The 17,706-nt window shown below is 42.6% G+C and overlaps 2 protein-coding genes across 3 annotated transcripts in view; one reads left to right on the top strand and one right to left on the bottom strand.

The window, feature by feature from the left end:
* Positions 1-8,517, top strand: part of PCCA (propionyl-CoA carboxylase subunit alpha) — a 431,262-nt gene extending 422,745 nt beyond the window's left edge. Inside the window, exon 30 of the mRNA XM_060288229.2 lies at positions 7,809-8,517. The gene's annotated coding sequence lies outside the window, so the exon portion shown is untranslated. The remainder of the gene's footprint in view (positions 1-7,808) is intronic.
* GGACT (gamma-glutamylamine cyclotransferase) overlaps positions 1-17,706 on the bottom strand; it is a 46,493-nt gene that overhangs the window by 23,441 nt on the left and 5,346 nt on the right. The gene's annotated exons all lie outside the window — the stretch shown is intronic.

Below are 17,706 nucleotides of genomic sequence, written 5' to 3' on the forward strand. Positions count from 1 at the left end.
TTTCTGTATACTACCAGAGAACTAGTATATTTTAAAATATAAAATATATTAAAAAGTGGGAACTTGAAATTTAAAAATCCAGTATCATTGGCAATAGCACCAAAAAATCTGAAATACTTATGGACGTTAACAAAATCTGTGCATGACCTGTAGCTAAAAATTTAAAACACTGTTGAGAGAAATTAAATATATAACAAGTGGAGAGATATACCATGTTTTCATGGATCAGAACTCAATATTGTAAAAATGATAATTCTCCCCAAATTTAATTATAGATTCAACATAATCTTAATGAAAGTCACAATAGGTTCTGGGTTTTTTGTTGGGTTTTTTTTGGTAGAAATTGATGAGCTGATTCGAAAATGTATATAAAAGCTCAAAGTAGCAAACAGAATAGCGAAAATATTGAAAAAGCTGAACAAAGCTTGTATTTCAATATTTACTATAGAGCTGTACATAGAACACTGTGGAATTAGAGAAATTATAGACATCAAGGTCAACGTTGTACTGAGTCACAAGATGTCCCTCGATGTTGTCCCCCCGGCCAACAACAAAAATGAGCATCCATCCACAAACACAAGCACCGCCGTGGGAGCTGTGGGATCCAGCGCCATTTGCCAAGGGACTCAGGTGGAGTCTTGCCCACCTGCACATCAGGTAACAGGGGCTGTGGAACCAGCAGGAACCTGTGAGTGGCTCCAGCCCCTCTGAGCCGCCATCTCGGAGCACCTGGAGAACACTGACCTGGGCAGTCACCCACGGATGAGAGAGCCCTGGTGTAATCCAGGTTTCCAGAGGAGAGGTTCCAGCACTCCACCAGAGCAGGAAAAAAATGTGTTTGGACACACTGGTCAGGTAAGAGGAACAGCTCGACTATGCCAGCATCACCCCTCCCTCAAGGTGGAACACTTATGGCTAAACAAGACCTTCTCGGCCCATGATTTCTCCCCTGGGGAAAAGGGAGAGGGTGAGTGAGCACCCAGCTTCCCCAGCTGTAGGGACACTGCCAAAGAGCCTCATTTCTCTCTCACAGAATCCACAGTATTAAATCAGGGGCTCCATGACTGGAGGCAGGGAGCAGATGGGAAGAAGAGCTGATTAGATTTTCGGAGGTCATTAATTGCTGTCTACATCATGGACTCCATCAGGAAGCCTGTCCACAAGCCCTGGGGAAGCCTCACTCAAGGATCCTCCCAACTGGCCTGCGGGCACCCCCAGCACCCCGCGTGCCTCACCCACACCTCCTCCCACTCCCAGGCTAGCTCCCTTTACATGCTCCTGAGAGCGAGATGTGGTAGAAGGCTAGGAAGAAAACACAAACTTGAGCTGCAGCACCTATTTTGTGAAAACGAGAGGCTATCAACAGCCAGCCTAGTGTGTTGTAAGATCAGGAGAAGACACACAAGCCTAAGAATTCTGCCATAAAGGAAAACGGGAGGTGTGGAGCAGGTGTATTCACACAAGGTGTAAGGAAGCTTCAGAATCTCTCCTAAAGGCAGTTAGGAAAGACTGGAGGAGGTGACTGCTACCCCAAATATGAAAACAGGGACACAAACTCTAAGGAACATGAAAAATCAAGGAAATGTGACATCACCAAAGGATCACAATAATTTCCCAGTAACCAAATCCAAATACATGGAGATCTACAATTTACTCAATAAAGAATGAAAAATAATTGTTCTGAGGAAACGTGAGCTACAAGAAAACCCAGAAAGGCAATTCAAAAAACTGAAATCAGAAAAACAATATGCAAACAAGATGAGAAAATTAACAGAGAGACGGAAATTATAAAAAAAGAACCAAAGAAAAATTCTGGAGCTGAAGAACTCGAAGAAAGAAATGAAAACTGCAACAGAGAGTACCAACAGCAGAATAGACCACACAGAAGAAAGAATCTGTGAGTTAGACAGGAACTTTGAAATAACCCAGTGAGAGGAGAATAAAGAGGAAAGAATGAAAAACAGAGAAGAGAGCCTAGGTGAATCATGAGACACCATCAAAAGAACTGATATATGAATTACTGGAGTTCCAGAAAGATAAGAGAGGGAGAAGGGGGTAGAAAACTTATTTAAAGAAATAATGGCTGAGAACTTCCCAAACCTGGGGAAAAAATCTGGACATCCACATTCATAAAGATATAGATCACCCCATTATTTCAATCCAAAATGATCTTCTCTAAGACACACTATATGAAACTGTCAAAAATCAAAGACAAAGTGAAAATTCTAAAAGCAGCAAGAGCAAAGGAGATTGTAATCTATAAAGGAATACCCAATTAAGCTATCATGTATTTTTCATTAGAAACCTTACAAGCCAGGAGAGCGTGGAATAATATATTCAAAGTGCTGAAAGGAAAAAAAAAAAAAAAAACCTGCCAATGAAGAATACCCTATCTGGCAAAGTTATCCTTCAGAACTGAAGAGAGGACTTCCCTGGTGGCGCAGTGGTTAAGAATCTGCCTGCCAATGCAGGGGACATGGGTTTGAGCCCTGGTCCAGGAAGATCCCACGTGCCACGGAGCAGCTAAGCTCGTGTGCCACAACTACTGAGTCTGTGCTCTAGAGCCCGCGAGCCACAACTACTGAGCCCGTGTACCACAACTACTGAAGCCTGCGCGCCTAGAGCCCGTGCTCCACAACAAGAGAAGCCACCACAATGAGAAGCACGCGCACCGCAACGAAGAGTAGCCCTCGCTCACTGCAACTAGAGAAAGCCTGCACGCAGCAGCAAAGACCCAACGCAGCCTAAAATAAATAAATAAATAAATTCTTAAAAAAAAAAAAAGAAATGAAGGGAAAATAAGGAATTATCCAAACAGCCAAAAGCTGAGAGAATTCATCACTAGACCTGCCGTATTAGAAATGCTTTAGTTCTTCAAGCTGAAACGAACAGACTCTAATCAGTAGCATGAAAACACATGAAAATATACAATACATTAGTAAAAGTAAATACATAGCCCAATTTAGAACACTCTAATACTGTAATATGGTGTGTTAACCACTTAACTGTGGTACAAAGGTTAAATGGCAGAGTACTAATAGACTGTTACATCTATAAGATGTTTTATGTAAGTCCCATGGTAACCACAAGCAAAAACCTACAGTAAATTCACAAAATATAAAGAGAAAGGAATTGGAGCATACCACCACAGAAAGGCAGCAAGAAAGGAAGAAAGAAACAAGGGAACTATAAAACAGCCAGAAAACAATAAGATGGCATTAGTTAGTGCTTACCTACCAACAATTACCTAAAATGTAGATTGCATTTTCCAATCAAAAGACATGAAGTGCCTGGATGGGATTAAAAAAAACGAGACCCAACTATATGCCGCCTACAAGAAATTCACTTCAGCTTTAAGGACACACATAGCTCAAAGTGAAGGGATGGAAAAAGATATTATGCACCCAACATGGGAGCACTTAAATGTTAAGCAAATAGGAACAGATCTGAATGGTGAAATAGACAAAACCACAATAATAGTAGGTGACTTCAATACCTCACTTTCATCAATGGATAGATCATGCAGACAGAAAATCAACAAGGAAGCATTGGACTTGAACCACAGATTCGACCAAATGGACCTAACATATACAGAACATTCCATCCAACAGTGGCAGAATATACGATCTTCTCAAGCACACATGGAACTTTCTTTAGGATAGATTATATGTTAGGTCACAAAACAAGTCTTAGCAAATTTAAGAAGATTGAAATCATAGCAAGTATCTTTTCTGACCACAGTGGTATGAAACTAGAAAGCAACAACAGGAGGAAACCTGGAAAAATTTATAAATATGTGGAAATTAAGTAATACACTCTAGAACAACCAGTTAGTCAAAGAAGAAATCAAAAGAAAAAAATTTTAAATCTTCAAGCAAATAAATGAAAATGGAAACACAATATACCAAAATCTATGGGATACTGCAAAAGCAGTTTTAAGTTTACAGTGATAAATGCCTATAGTAAGAAAAAAGAAAGATCTCAAACAACTAACTCTACACCTCAAGGAATGAGGAAAAGAAAAACAAATTAAGCCCAAAGTTGGAAGAAAAAAGGAATAACAAAGATCAGAGCAAAAATACATAAAATAGAGACCAGAAAAATAATAGAACAACAAAAGTTAAAACCTGTTTTTCTGAAAGATAAAATTGACAAACCTTTAGCTGGACTAAGAAAAAAAGAAGACTCTAGTAAATAAAATGAAAGACATTATAACTGATTCCACAGAAATACACAGGATCACAAGAGTCCACTGTTCCCAAAGCTATGTGTAGATTCAATGGAATCCCTATCAAAATCCCAATGGCATTTTTCACAGAAATAGAAAAAAAAAATCCTAAAACCTGTATGGAACCACAAAAGACCCCAAGTAGTCAAAGCAGTCCTGGGAAAGAAGAACAAAACTGGAGGCATCATACTGCCTGATTTCAAGCTATACTACAAAGCTACAGTAATTAAAACAGTATGGTAGTGGCATAAAAATAAGCACAAAGACGAATGGAACACAGTTGAGAGCCCAGAAATAAATCGCAGCATATATGGTCAAGTAATATTGACACAACTGGGAAAGGACAGTCTCTTCAATAAACGGTGTTAGGAAAACTGGATAATCACAAGCAGAAAAATAATATTGGACCCTTATCTTACACTACTCACAAAAAGCAACTTGAAGTGGATTAAAGACTTAAACGTAAGACCTAAAACTGTAAAACTCCTACAAGAAAACACAGGGAAAAAACTCCTTGACACTGGTCTTGGAAACAATTTTTTAGATATGACACCAAAAGCACAAGCAACAAAAGCAAAAATCAGTTAAGTGAAACTATATCAAACTAAAAAGCTTCTGTACAGCAAAAGAAACAGTCAATAGAATGAAAAGGCAACCTACGGAAGGGGAGAAAATATTTGCAAACTATATATCTGATAAGGGGTTAATATCCAAAATATATAAAGAATTTATACAACTCAACAACAACAACAAAAAAATCCAATTTTTAAATGGGCAGAGGAACTGAACAGACATTTTTCCAAAGGCATACAGATGGCCAACAGGTACATGAAAAGGTGCTCAACATCACTAATCATCAGGGAAATGCAAATCAAAACCACAATGAGATATCACCTCACACCTGTTAGAATGGCTATCATCAAGAAGAGACAAAAAGTGAGGATGTGGAGAGAAGGGAACCCTTGTACACTGTTGGTAGGAATGTACATTGGTTCAGCCACTATGGAAAACAATATGGAGCCTCCTCAAAAAGTCAAAAATAGAACTACCGTATGATCCAGTAATTCCACTTCTGGGTAAATATGCAAAGGAAGTGAAGACAGGATAGCGAAGAAATACCTGCACTCCCATGTTCACTGCAGCATTTTTCACAACAGCCAAGATATGGAAACAACCTAAGTGTCTGTCAACAGGTGAACAGATAAAGAAGGTTTTTGTGTGTGTGTGTGTGTGTGTAATATTATTTAGCTATGAGAAAGAAGGAAATCCTGCCATTTGCAACAACATGCATGGACCTTAAGGACCTTACGCTAAGTGAAATAAGTCAGACAGAGAAAAGACAAATACTGTATGATATCACTTATATGTGGAATTTTCAAAAGCCAACCTTGTAGAAACAGTGAGTAGAATGGTGGTTACCAGGGGCTGGGGGGTTGGGGGAAATGGGGAGATGTTGGTCAAAGGATATAAATATCCAGTTAGAAGACAAATAAGTTCTGGAGATGTAACACACAGCATTGTGAATATAGTTAACAATACTGTATTATATACTTGAAAATTGTTGAGAGAGTAGATCTTAAATGTTGTCACCACAAAAAAGAAATGTAATTAAGTGACACGATAAACGTGTTAGCTGATACTAAGATGGTAGTCATATTGCAATATATAAGTGTATCAGATCAACACATTATACCTTAAACTTATAAAATGTTACATGTCAGTTATATCTCAACAAAGCTGGAAAAAAATCAATGAAATATTCTTTAGGGGGTGATGAAAATGTAAAATTAGACAGTGCTGGTGGTTGCACAAACTTGTGAACATACTAAAAACCAATGAATTGTACACTTTGATATGGTGAATTTTATGGTATGTGATTTATATCTCAATAAAAATAACTGGTAAAAATAAATCAGTGGAACAGAATAGAGTCCAGAGGTAGACCCACACTTGTATGGCCAATTGTTTCTGATAAAAGTGCCAAGGTAATTCAAGGTGAATGGACAGTCTTTGAAACAAATGGTGCTGAAAAATAGGATACCCATATACAAAAAAAAAAAAAAAAAAGAACTACAACTCTTATCTCACACCACATAAATATACTTAAATAAACTCAAAATGTATCCAATTGTAAGAGCTAAAATTCTAGAAGAAAAACCTTTTATTAGGAAACAAAAAGTAAATAAAAAGAAAACATGGATAAGCTGGACTTCATCAAAATCAGAAACGTTTGCTCTCAAAAGGTACCCATGATTACATGAAAAGGCAAACACAGACTGGGAGAAACTATCTGCAAAACAAATACTATATATCTGATAAATGACTTGTATCCAGAATATACAAAGAACTCCTAAAACTCAGGAAGAAGCAAAACAACCCAATTAAAAATGGGCAAAAGATTTAAACAGACACGTTACGAACGATACATGAATCTCAAGTAAGCACCCGAAAAGACGCTCAACATCATCATTAGGGAAATGAAAATAAAAACCACAAAGTATACCATCATGCACCTACTAGAATGGGCAAAATTGAAAATACTGCTCATATCAAGTATTGGTGGCAAGGATGTAGGGTAACTGAAACTCTTATAACATGGCTTCTGGGAATGCAAAATGGTGCAGCCACTTTAGAAAACGATCTTAAAAGTTTGGGCTTCCCTGGTGGCGCAGTGGTTGAGAGTCCGCCTGCCGATGCAGGGGACACAGGTTCGTGCCCCGGTCCGGGAGGATCCCACATGCTGCGGAGCGGCTGGGCCCATGAGCCATGGCCGCTGAGCCTATGCGTCCGGAGCCTGTGCTCCGCAACGGGAGAGGCCACAACAGTGAGAGGCCCAAGTACCGCAAAAAAAAAAAAAAAAAAAAGTTAAACATATATTTACCGTATAACCTAGCAATCTCACTCCTGGGAATACACCTGCCATAAATGATTTCATATATTCACATAAAGACCTATACCTAAATGTTTATAGCAGTTCTATTCATAATAGGCAATAGTTAGAAACAACCCAAATGTCCACAAACGAGAATCCATAGATAAATTGAGGGATGTAGACATAATAATATGCATAAATCTCAAACGCATATGCTGAGTGAAAGAAGCCAGACACATAAGACCACGTGCCATATGATTCCAATGACGTTCTGGGAAAAGCAAATCACAGCGACAGAAAACAGAGCTGCGACTGCTGGAGGCTGGGCACAGGGGAGAGAAAACTGACGCAAAGGGGCATGAGGTACTTTCTGGGTGGATGGAAATGTTCCGTATCTGATTATGGTGGTGATTCCATGAGTACATACATTTATAAACATTCATTGAAATTTTTAAAAATTCATTAAACTTGAAATATTAAATGGGTATATTTTATCACATGCAAATCAATAAAGCCTATTTATTCTCTTTAAAGGCCTATCAAACATCAGCATTTGAACAAAGTCCTTTTATCCACCATGATTTTACTTGCTTCTTGTAAAACGTTCATACTCCATAAACTTTAGGCCTTTTCTTTGCCAAAGTGACCCACCCATTCCTTTCTGCTCCAATTTGAATGAAGATGGCTGAGAAGCCTTTTCTCTTTTAGCTTCTACCCAGGGGAGCTTCACAGAAGTCCATTTCCAGAGACAACGTGAATCACCCTGGAGTCAAGTTCCAGCCTGTGTGGCACTGCACTTCCCGGCTGGGTGAAAACCCCTTCCTCAGCCAGGCCCTCAGGAAGAAAACGTCCCCAGGACATCAAGCAAGAACCTGCAAGGCCTGCTGACCATGCCTGTCTCTACTGTTCTCCCCAAATGACCCTCCCAGTTAAAGACTCACAACCACTTCACCTGCCAGCATCACTTGACCCCATTAGATCCCTTTGGCTTGCCTGCATCTTTGGTTCTGTTTGTTATAGGCATTTCCATTTCACATAATAGATCTTTGTTTTGCTAGACTCCTGTCCAAGTTTTCTGTTTATGTTTTAGTGTGGTCCTGGGACAGAGTGTCCTAAAGTACAACGAAGTTATTTTCTAAAGAACCAGGAAATGTGATCTAGCAAGACTGATGTGTATGTGGAGAAATCTTTGATATCCAGAATATCTCCACGGCCCAGACTGCACCCCTTCCCCATCTCCTCCAGGGCTCGGCATCGTGGGGGTCATTTCATCCCAAGCACACACCCCCAGACCCCATCAGTCACGCACGGTCTCATCTACCCAGTCCCAAGAAACAGTCCTCTCTTTCCTCCCTGACTTTCGACTCCACACTCATTGGTGAGCCCTTGGCTATACTCACCTATGTCTCATTAAATGTTAATATTCCTGGGACACTTTTATCTCTCAGTTTCAGTATTTCAAGTTATATTTCTCTTATTAACTCGCCATTGCTTATCTAAACCTCCCTGAACTCACCATCAATTATCTAAACTTCCTTGAGCTCTGTTTTACTGGTTTTCATTTTCTCATACACGCAAAAGTTCCCTATTAGTTACAAACTGCCCCAGTGAGCTGCTTATTCCTGATTGTTATTAAGAGGTAAGACCCACCTCTTGCCTCATTGCTCCCATTTCTGACCCAGTTTGGAGCCTGTCTTGCCACTGAGGGCTCTTCTGAGACATGAGGCCTCTCTTTCCTGGTGATACGAACACCCGAACAATGTGATTTTGAAACGTGCACAGTGCAGGCCAAACATTCTCCACGTGGGCCTCTTTTGCTATTGTCAAAAGAAAAGCAAATCCGTGTGTCAACGTCCCCTTACTTAGAAGAACGCAGCCACGGTGCTGTCTGGGGATGCTCTTCACACCTCCACCTGGGGCCCCAGGTGGCAGAAGCGGTGCCAGGGGGGTCTGGCTTCGGGATCAGACAGGCCTGGGCAGCGACGCTGGCAGATGACAGAACCTCTGGGCCTCTGTCATCTCCTTCTCTGCCCAATCACTCAGCCGTACTTCACAGAGAAGGGTGGCACCCCGAGACAGCACAGGAAAGCACCCAGCATGGAGCTTTCCACGTGCAGGTACCCAACAAGTGGAGTTTGTCTTAGTCTGCTCGGGCTGCTATAACAAAATTACCATGAATGAAATGACTTATAAACCACAAACATTTATTTCTCACAGTTCTGGAGGCTGAGAAGTCTGAGATTAAGGCACCAGCAGATTCAGTGTTTAGTGAGGGCCCACCTTCTGGTTCACAGAGGGCATCTTCTCACTGTGTCCTCACCTGGCAGAAGGGGCCAGGGAGCTCTCTGGGGTCCCTTTATAAGGGCACTAATCCCATACATAAGGGCTCCAACCTCATGACACAATCACCTCCCTAAGGCCCAAGATCCAAATAACCATCACACTCACTGGAGGTTAGGATTTCAACATATGAACCTTGGGGGGACACAAACATTCAGGCCACAGGTAGTAGAGTTATCTTGAATGACATACACAACAAATAAAAAATTATTAGTTCTGCTCAAAAGATCACCCTCCAGAGTCTCCCCACCCTGAGAAGACAGCGGAAACGGAGCCTTACTGCCTGGGGCGTCTTCCAGGCCGTCTGCAGCAGTGGGCTTCAAAGGGACTGGGTCCAGGGAAGCCCCTGGGTGACCTCACTCAGCCTCACTGGGAGCAAACTCCCATCTTGCCTGCCTCACAGGCTCCGCCACAAGGTCAAATTAGCAGAAGTACGCAGAAGCGTTGCTACGTGGAGAGGAGCTGAGGTCTCCCAAGACAGACGGAAAGGACCCAAGGCCTGCTGGCTGTTACGTGAGCGAGCTCAGATACCCCCAAGTCAGCCCCCAGAGACCCCAGCCCCACCAGCAGGGCCAGAGCCACCCAGTGAGGCAGCTCTCAGAGTCTCAGCCCCCAACCGTGGAAGGGTGTCTGTTGTTTGCAGCCACTGATGCTGGGGTAATTTGTCCCACGGCTAGAGGGAACACATCCAAAGTGTCAAGGCCAAGGCTCTTCGTGCTGGCTCACCGTCCAGACCCGTCTCTCCTCACCTCATCCAGACCGGGCCTCACACTGCCCTGGGGGTACGACCTGTGCCCCCCTATGCTCACGAGGCTGCCACTGCCTCAGGCCACTCCTCAGGCCTCAATGTGCAAAATCCCACTCAGCCTGCAAGGTTGCCAGGTCACCTCAAACACCCTCCCTTGGGGGCAGAACTGACCCCAGAACAGGCAGCTTCATCGCAGGTCCACCCAGGTCTGTCTCCCCATCTGCTAGGAGGCCCAGACACTCAGCGTTCAGCCCTCAGACAAGGGATGGGGCGGGCATCCAGGAGACGTTTGCTCAGAGAGCTGCCAACCTGACGCCCCTCCCGCCACGTGTTCATGTCCGTTTCCCACCAGGACCCCCTCATACAACCACGCCACAGCCCTCAACAGCAGGACATCAGCACAGGCGCTTGACCACCTTCTCTCAGACCCCTTTCAAGTTCTGTCACTTGTCCAATGATGTTCTTTATAGTGAAGGACCCCGTGCAGAATCCCAAATGCATTCCTCGTCTTGTCCTTCAGTTTCCTCCAACCTGAAACAATCCCTCAGTCTTTCTTTGACTTTGATTTTCATGCTCTTTCAATGATTTCAGGCCATCTATTTCTGTTTCTGTTCCTCAACTTGTTTTTTTCCAGCTTTGCCTCATGGTTAGATTCAGGTCACCCATCTTCAGCAGGAATCTTCTGGAAATGATGCTGTGTTCTTCTCACTGCCTATTGGATGGCACATGACTCCAATCTGTCCCATCACTGATGACGTTCACTCCGGTCACCCAGTGAAAGTGTTGACTGCCAGGCTGCTCCCAGCTTCACGGTGAAGTTATTCTCCCCCAAGCCCCGCCTGACACAAGTTGATGAAAATTTCATAAGGAGATACTTTGAAACTATGTAAAAATCTCATTTACCATCAAACTTGCCAGTTGTTCACTTATCCATCTGTATCTGTATTCCCCTACGTGAGGAAATGTTGCACTGGGCCTCTCCAAGAGCTTGCTGAGTCCCCAAGAAAACCACCATCTACAAGGACAGTCGAGGACCCCCTCCCTGTGTGAAAACACTATGCAGGGAGCAGAGCAAAGCTCCGGCCCCAAACACCACGGCATTCAAGAGAGGTGGCAACTCACAGCAGCGAAAACGGTCCTGGCTCGCCACCAATCCAAAGGGAGAAAGCGAAAAATAACCTCAGGAATGGGGGGACCGGACATGAGAACCACTCTTTTGGAAGTCCTAGGCAGACTGCAAAATCAGCCGGGAGGCCAGGCTTGTTGCGTTTCAGATTCAGATTCATCTGAATCTCTGCAAGGAAAACCCAAAGGGCTGTTTATTTAATGGGAAGACACTACAGAAGTTTCTCTACTTATAAATTAGGACAGCAGTGTAATTTCTCGATACTGTTCCCACATCCTTCGGATCACAGGTGTAGGTGTTACTCCGGGCAGCGGGGGAGCAGGGTGTAGGCTGAAGGACACACGCTTTTGAACTGGACGTGTTTCATTTCCAAGTCAGGTGAAACCCTGCTGCCTTTAGTGGTGTAACCTCGTTCAAGGTGTTTCATCCCTCTGAACTTCAGTTAACGTCACCTAAAAAATGGGGATAGGGCTTCCCTGGTGGTGCAGTGGGTAAGACTCTGTGCTCCCAATGCAGGGGGCCCGTGTTCAATCCCTGGTCAGGGAACTAGATCCCACATGCATGCTGCAACTAAGAGCTTGCATGCCACAATTAAGGAGCCCACAAGCCGCAACTAAGGAGCTGGCCTGCCGCAACTAAGGAGCCCTGGAGCCACAACTAAGGAGCCCACCTGCTGGAACTAAGACCCGGTGCAACCAAATAAATAAATATTTTTTTAAAAAGGGGATAATAATGCCCACCTCAAGGACTGATGTATGAGGATTATATGAGGTAATGTATATCAAAACTCTGGCATGTGGTGATTTTAATAAGTATTGGTTCCCTTCTGAGAGAGGGTAAATTACAGAATTATTATAAGGACTAAACAACAGAAATGTATCACAGATATATAAGTGCCTGGCACAGAGCTTGTGTCCAACAGATGTTAGTTCCTTTTTAACTTATCCATACAAAAAGCCATATCCTAGTTATCTAGCACGGTTGAATGGTGTTCTTTATAATGAAGTTTGACCTGTTACATGCAGAAAAGAAATTGTATAAATAAACCCTCTCTGCATTAGTAATTATATAATTATAAAAATAATTATAATAGCTAAGAGGTGGAAGCCACCCAAGTGTCCATCAACAGATGAACAAATAAACAAAATGTGGTCTCTACGTATGATATTCAACCTTAAAAAGGAAAGGACTGGGCTTCCCTGGTGGCGCAGTGGTTGAGAGTCCGCCTGCCGATGCAGGGGACACGGGTTCGTGCCCCGGTCCGGGAAGATCCCACATGCCGCGGAGCGGCTGGGCCCGTGAGCCATGGCCGCTGAGCCTGCGCGTCCGGAGCCTGTGCTCCACAACAGGAGAGGCCACAACAGTGAGAGGCCCGCGTACAGCAAAAAAAAAAAAAAAAAAAAAAAGGAAAGGACTCCTGGCACATGCTATAACATGGATGAACCTTGAGGACATTATACTAAGTGAAGTAAGTGAGTCACAAAAAGACAAATACTGTGTGATTCCACTTTATACCAGGTACCCAGAGTCATCAAATACATAGAGACAAAGAAGAATGATGGTTGCTGAGGGCTGCAGAAAGAAAGGAGTGGGGAGTTGTCATTTAGTGGGTACAGAGTTGCAGTTTTGCAGGATGAAATAGTTCTGGAGATCTGTTGTACAACAATGTGACTATACTTAACACTACTGAACTGTACACTAAAAATGATGGTAAATTTTATGTTTTTTTCAACCACTATTAAATATAAGAAAATTAATTTTTAAATGATGCACCATGTAGGCGCTCATAATAACACAGGGTCATCATGCTGATTCATTATGGACTGTGCTGCAGATAGATCTATGCAGCCTGCAGTCCAGAGCCAAACCCGTATTCAGGAGTTGCTCTGGAGTCCTCTTTCTTGAAGAAATATCTCCGATTTTTAAAAATTCATCTGGTAAAGCAAAAAGTGGAACTTGATATCTTTCACTAAATATTATTTGCCATTACCATTGGAGAATTTTAAGATGTTAAAATAGGAAGAAACTTTAGAAATTACTTTTTAAAGTAGAATAAAGTGAAATCTAGACTTAACCGTACTAAATTATTTGCCTAAGATCATAACTACAGGTAGAAATTATAAGAGCTGGAAAGAGAAACCATCTCCTGGCTCACTCTACCATCCACTTCTATCAATACAATGGACTTTAGCTCTCCAGAATTCCTCACCTCTGAACTGCACTATTTAATACGCTGCCACCAGGGGGCAGCAGGTGTACTAGCCTGGTGTTACAAACCCAGGACTTAAAGCCCCAATACATTTCCATTATGCCTTCCTCCAACCCTCCTCCAAGAAAAATATACCTAAGACTTAATGAATGTCAACAAGCATCAAATTTAAAGAACAGCCATAACAACTCTTAAAACAAGGACTTGGGTCCAATGGAGGCAACATCCTTACTAATCCTTCAGTATGTTTGACTTACTCCAATCCTAATTGATGTAAGGGTCAATTCACATTAGTTTTTTTTTTCTTTTTTTGGGCTACGTTGGGTCTTCGTTGCTGCGCGCGGGCTCTCTCTAGTTGTAGTGAGAGGGGGCTACTCTTTGTCGTGGTGCGCGGGCTTCTCACTGCGGTGGCTTCTCTTGTTGCGGAGCACGGGCTCTAGTTGCACGGGCTTCAGTAGTTGCGGTGCGCAGGAGTCCGTAGTTGTGGCGCACGGGCTTAGTTGCTCCGCGACATATGGCATCTTCCCGGACCAGGGATCAAACTCGTGTCCCCTGCATTGGCAGGAGGATTCTTAACCACTGTGCCACCAGGGAAGTCCCCATATGTTAGTTTTAAACCAAAAATGACTTAACCACAGAAACCCATGCCTTTTGTTTACATTTTGAACCTAATTTTCCTAGTATTTGGCCTCCAAGGCTTTAGACCACAGCAACCTCAAGCCCATCTGGCCACCTGTCCTCAATCTCCCTTCCCCTGTCAGGCTCGGCTTTTCTTTCTGATGCCCTATGTCACAAGGGAAGGTCTGTCAATAGGTCTAACCCTCCAGCAACGTTTCAGAAGCAAAAGCAGAGAGGTTCTAGTCACAAAACAAAACCTATATGGATACCATTCTTCCAATCAGATGACAGTAATGTCCACTCTTGTTTAAACGATAATACTACTCACTGGAAGCTCAAACCACAGCAGCTAATGGGCGAGACCTGAATTTAAAAGACAGGCCCTCCCTCAGCAATGGCCTTGTCCACGCTGAGACTTCACAGTTTCACCTAATGCTAGCGGTGAGGTGACGACAACAGCAGGAACATACTGGAAATCAGTCCAGGAGTCAACTCCACACTTTCAAGCAACAGTGACCAGTGACCATGGTCCCTAAATCATCCAAGGGGAGATGTATGAGCTTTATTTCACAAATTTCAAATGGTTTTCTTCCTTGAGCTCGACATGCTTTAATAAGGAAAAAGGGATTGAAACGCAAGCTTTTTCTACTGCCTCAGACATATGGAAGCAGTCCATTTTTAAACTACAACAGTGTTCACCACAGCTAAAAGGCATTCAAAGAAATGACTCTCTGCTTATGTCCATTTGCTCTCGTGTCATTAACTATGCACCCATCAATGTAATCCAGCATAAAACTGACGGGAAGAGCAATCACGGCACTAACGGTAAAACAGGAAGGAGACACGCACAAGATACACATGTACGCGGTGATACACTGGATCACTGCAAAATGGATCATGCACCCAGACACTATTCTGTAATCCTCTGCCAACTATGATGTGGCAGCTGGTGAGATTCAAGAAAGACCTTATCTATACAAAATAATCTGGTTTTAATTTACTTATTTTCCAATATAGAATATTTAACATATTTAAATGTAGAACATCACCAGAAAACCAAAAATATTTATAAGATATATAAATTTAATTCAGTAACATTCAATTTACTTAAAATATTTGAGCCTTAATTACCCCTTCCTGCCACTGTCATCCGCACTTAGGAGGATACAGCAGATAAATTAATGAAAATTATTAATATTTCTACATCTCATGATGGTCTTAATAATTTACGAGCATTAAATGAGTTTTGAAAAGCATTCTTTAAGCCCTTATTTTTGAGAAGAATCACAATTGCTTTGAATTACTCTTTCTCCCTTGATTTGGTTTTCTGCAAAGTTAGATGCAGATTATAAAAGCCTAATAAAAGCTGTGAGGGGAAATTAGTACATCTTCGAAATGAATAAAGAACAGTTAGATGGCATTCTTCAGAGCATTTATGAAGAATAAGTCACTGTTTTTTTTTTTTTCTTGTCATTTTGTTATAAACATTTCCAGCCCTTTTCAAAAGCAGAGCACAGTAAGCCCTCGTGTACTCACACAGCATCAGGATCCATGCACCATCCTGGGTTTGCCGTACCTGTTCCATTTGCCCTCCTTTCTTAGTTTTTTGAGTTTTTGTTCGTTTGCTTGCTTCTGGAGAATTCTGAAGCAAATACCTGAAACTATGTCATTTCACTCCTAAATATTTTGGTACTGAATTTTACTTAAAAGTTTAGTTTTTATTTTTTTAAATAAATTTATTTATTTATTTATTTTTGGCCGAGTTGGGTCTTCGTTGCTGCACGTGGGCTTTCTCTAGTTGCGGCGAGCGGGGGCTACTCTTCGTTGTGGTGTGCAGGCTTCTCATTGCGGTGGCTTCTCTTGTTGCAGAGCACGGGCTCTAGGTGCGTGGGCTTCAGTAGTTGTGGCACGTGGGCTCAGTAGTTGTGGCTCGCGGGCTCTAGAGTGCAGGCTCTGTAGTTGTGGCGCATGGGCTTAGTTGTTCTGTGGCATGTGGGATCTTCCCGGACCAGGGCTTGAACCTGTGTCCCCTGCATTGGCAGGTGGATTCTTAACCACTGAGCCACCAGGGAAGCCCAAAAGTTTAGGTTTTTAAATAACTACAATCTTACCTAACAATGAACAAAAAATCATTAATATGCTGTATTCATATTTCCCCAGTTGTCTAAAATAGCCTGTGTGGCTGATTTTTTCAAAGCAAGATCAAAACAAAGCTCTTTCATTGTCTTTGCTTTGTATCTTGCTGAAGTCTCTTTTAATAATAATAGTGGATGTGTGCCATCTTAGCTTAATTCAGAATGCTCTTATTCTTATGTCTACCTTCTATTTTTAACTCAGTGTTTTACAATAGTTGCATGCTCTCATGCTTTCATTCTTTATTATTAGAATTTATATAAAGTAAAATGACCTTTTTTGTTGTATAGTTCTATGAGTTTTAAAGTTGACTGATTCCTGTAACCATATAGAGCAGTTCCATCACCAGAACTACCCAGCCGCTTTCCTGGCTGGGTGCAGGGAACCGTGAGCGGGCGGGGGCCAGGGCGGGGGGGTGGGGTGGGGGTGTCTGAGGGACGCAGCGCTGCTCCCTCTCAAGTGGGAGATGCAGAGTCGAGAAAACACATTCTCCTCTAGAGCCTCCAGGAGGGGACACAGCCCCTGATTTCAGCCCAGTGACACCCAGCTGGACTCCTGGCCTGAAGAACAGGACAGTCAATCGGGGTGGTTTCAGGCCATGGAATTGGCGGCACTTGCTCTGGCAGCACCAGGAAACTAAGACAAAGTCAAACCTGCTTCCTCTAGTCGCCCAGCCCTCGCCTGGGCCCTTTCTCTGCTGTCACCTTGCCCTCCTCATTTCGCCACAAAGGAGGGCACTTTTGATTAAAAGATGTGTTTTCCATGTCTCACATCTCCACTCAAAAGTCTGCTCCTCTGAAAAGTTCTCCCAACCGTACTCAAGCAGCCCAGGCGAGGTCATGACCCCGCTCCATACCTCTCTCAGCACCTGCTCCTCTCCCGTGGTCCTGGCTCGACTGAAGTTACTGTATTCTCTTCCTCAGAGTCTACACCTGAGCATTTACGAAATGCTAAGTACCACGCAAAGGAATTTTCGTGCGTTTTCCCATTCAAGCCGCCCCAAAACCCTATCAGGTAGACACGATTATTATCCCGCATGTTTTAAATTAAAAAGTTCAAAATCACCCAGCCAGTATGTGGCAGAGCCAGGTTTTGAAGCCAGGCAGTCTTAACACAGGAGGTGGTGTCCTCAACCATGACATGAACATCTGCCTCTTATGTGAGAAATATACGTTCCGAGATCTTGTGCCTTTATTGACAAAACACTCCCAGTATTCAGCACACAGTAGATAATAGTTGCTGAATACGAATGGGACAAAATGGCTTTTCCGCCTATTGTTCTTTTTTTTCAGAAAACTTTTTTATCTTGGGAAGTCAAATATATACAGAAATAATGATATAATGATTCCCCCAAATACCCATCTCCCAACTTCAAGACTTATCAATGTAGGGCCCATTTTAAAGCCAAAATATTATAGTCTTTGGTAGAAAG

The sequence above is a fragment of the Globicephala melas genome, chromosome 18, assembly GCF_963455315.2.
Source record: "Globicephala melas chromosome 18, mGloMel1.2, whole genome shotgun sequence".
NCBI classification, from domain to species: domain Eukaryota; kingdom Metazoa; phylum Chordata; class Mammalia; order Artiodactyla; family Delphinidae; genus Globicephala; species Globicephala melas.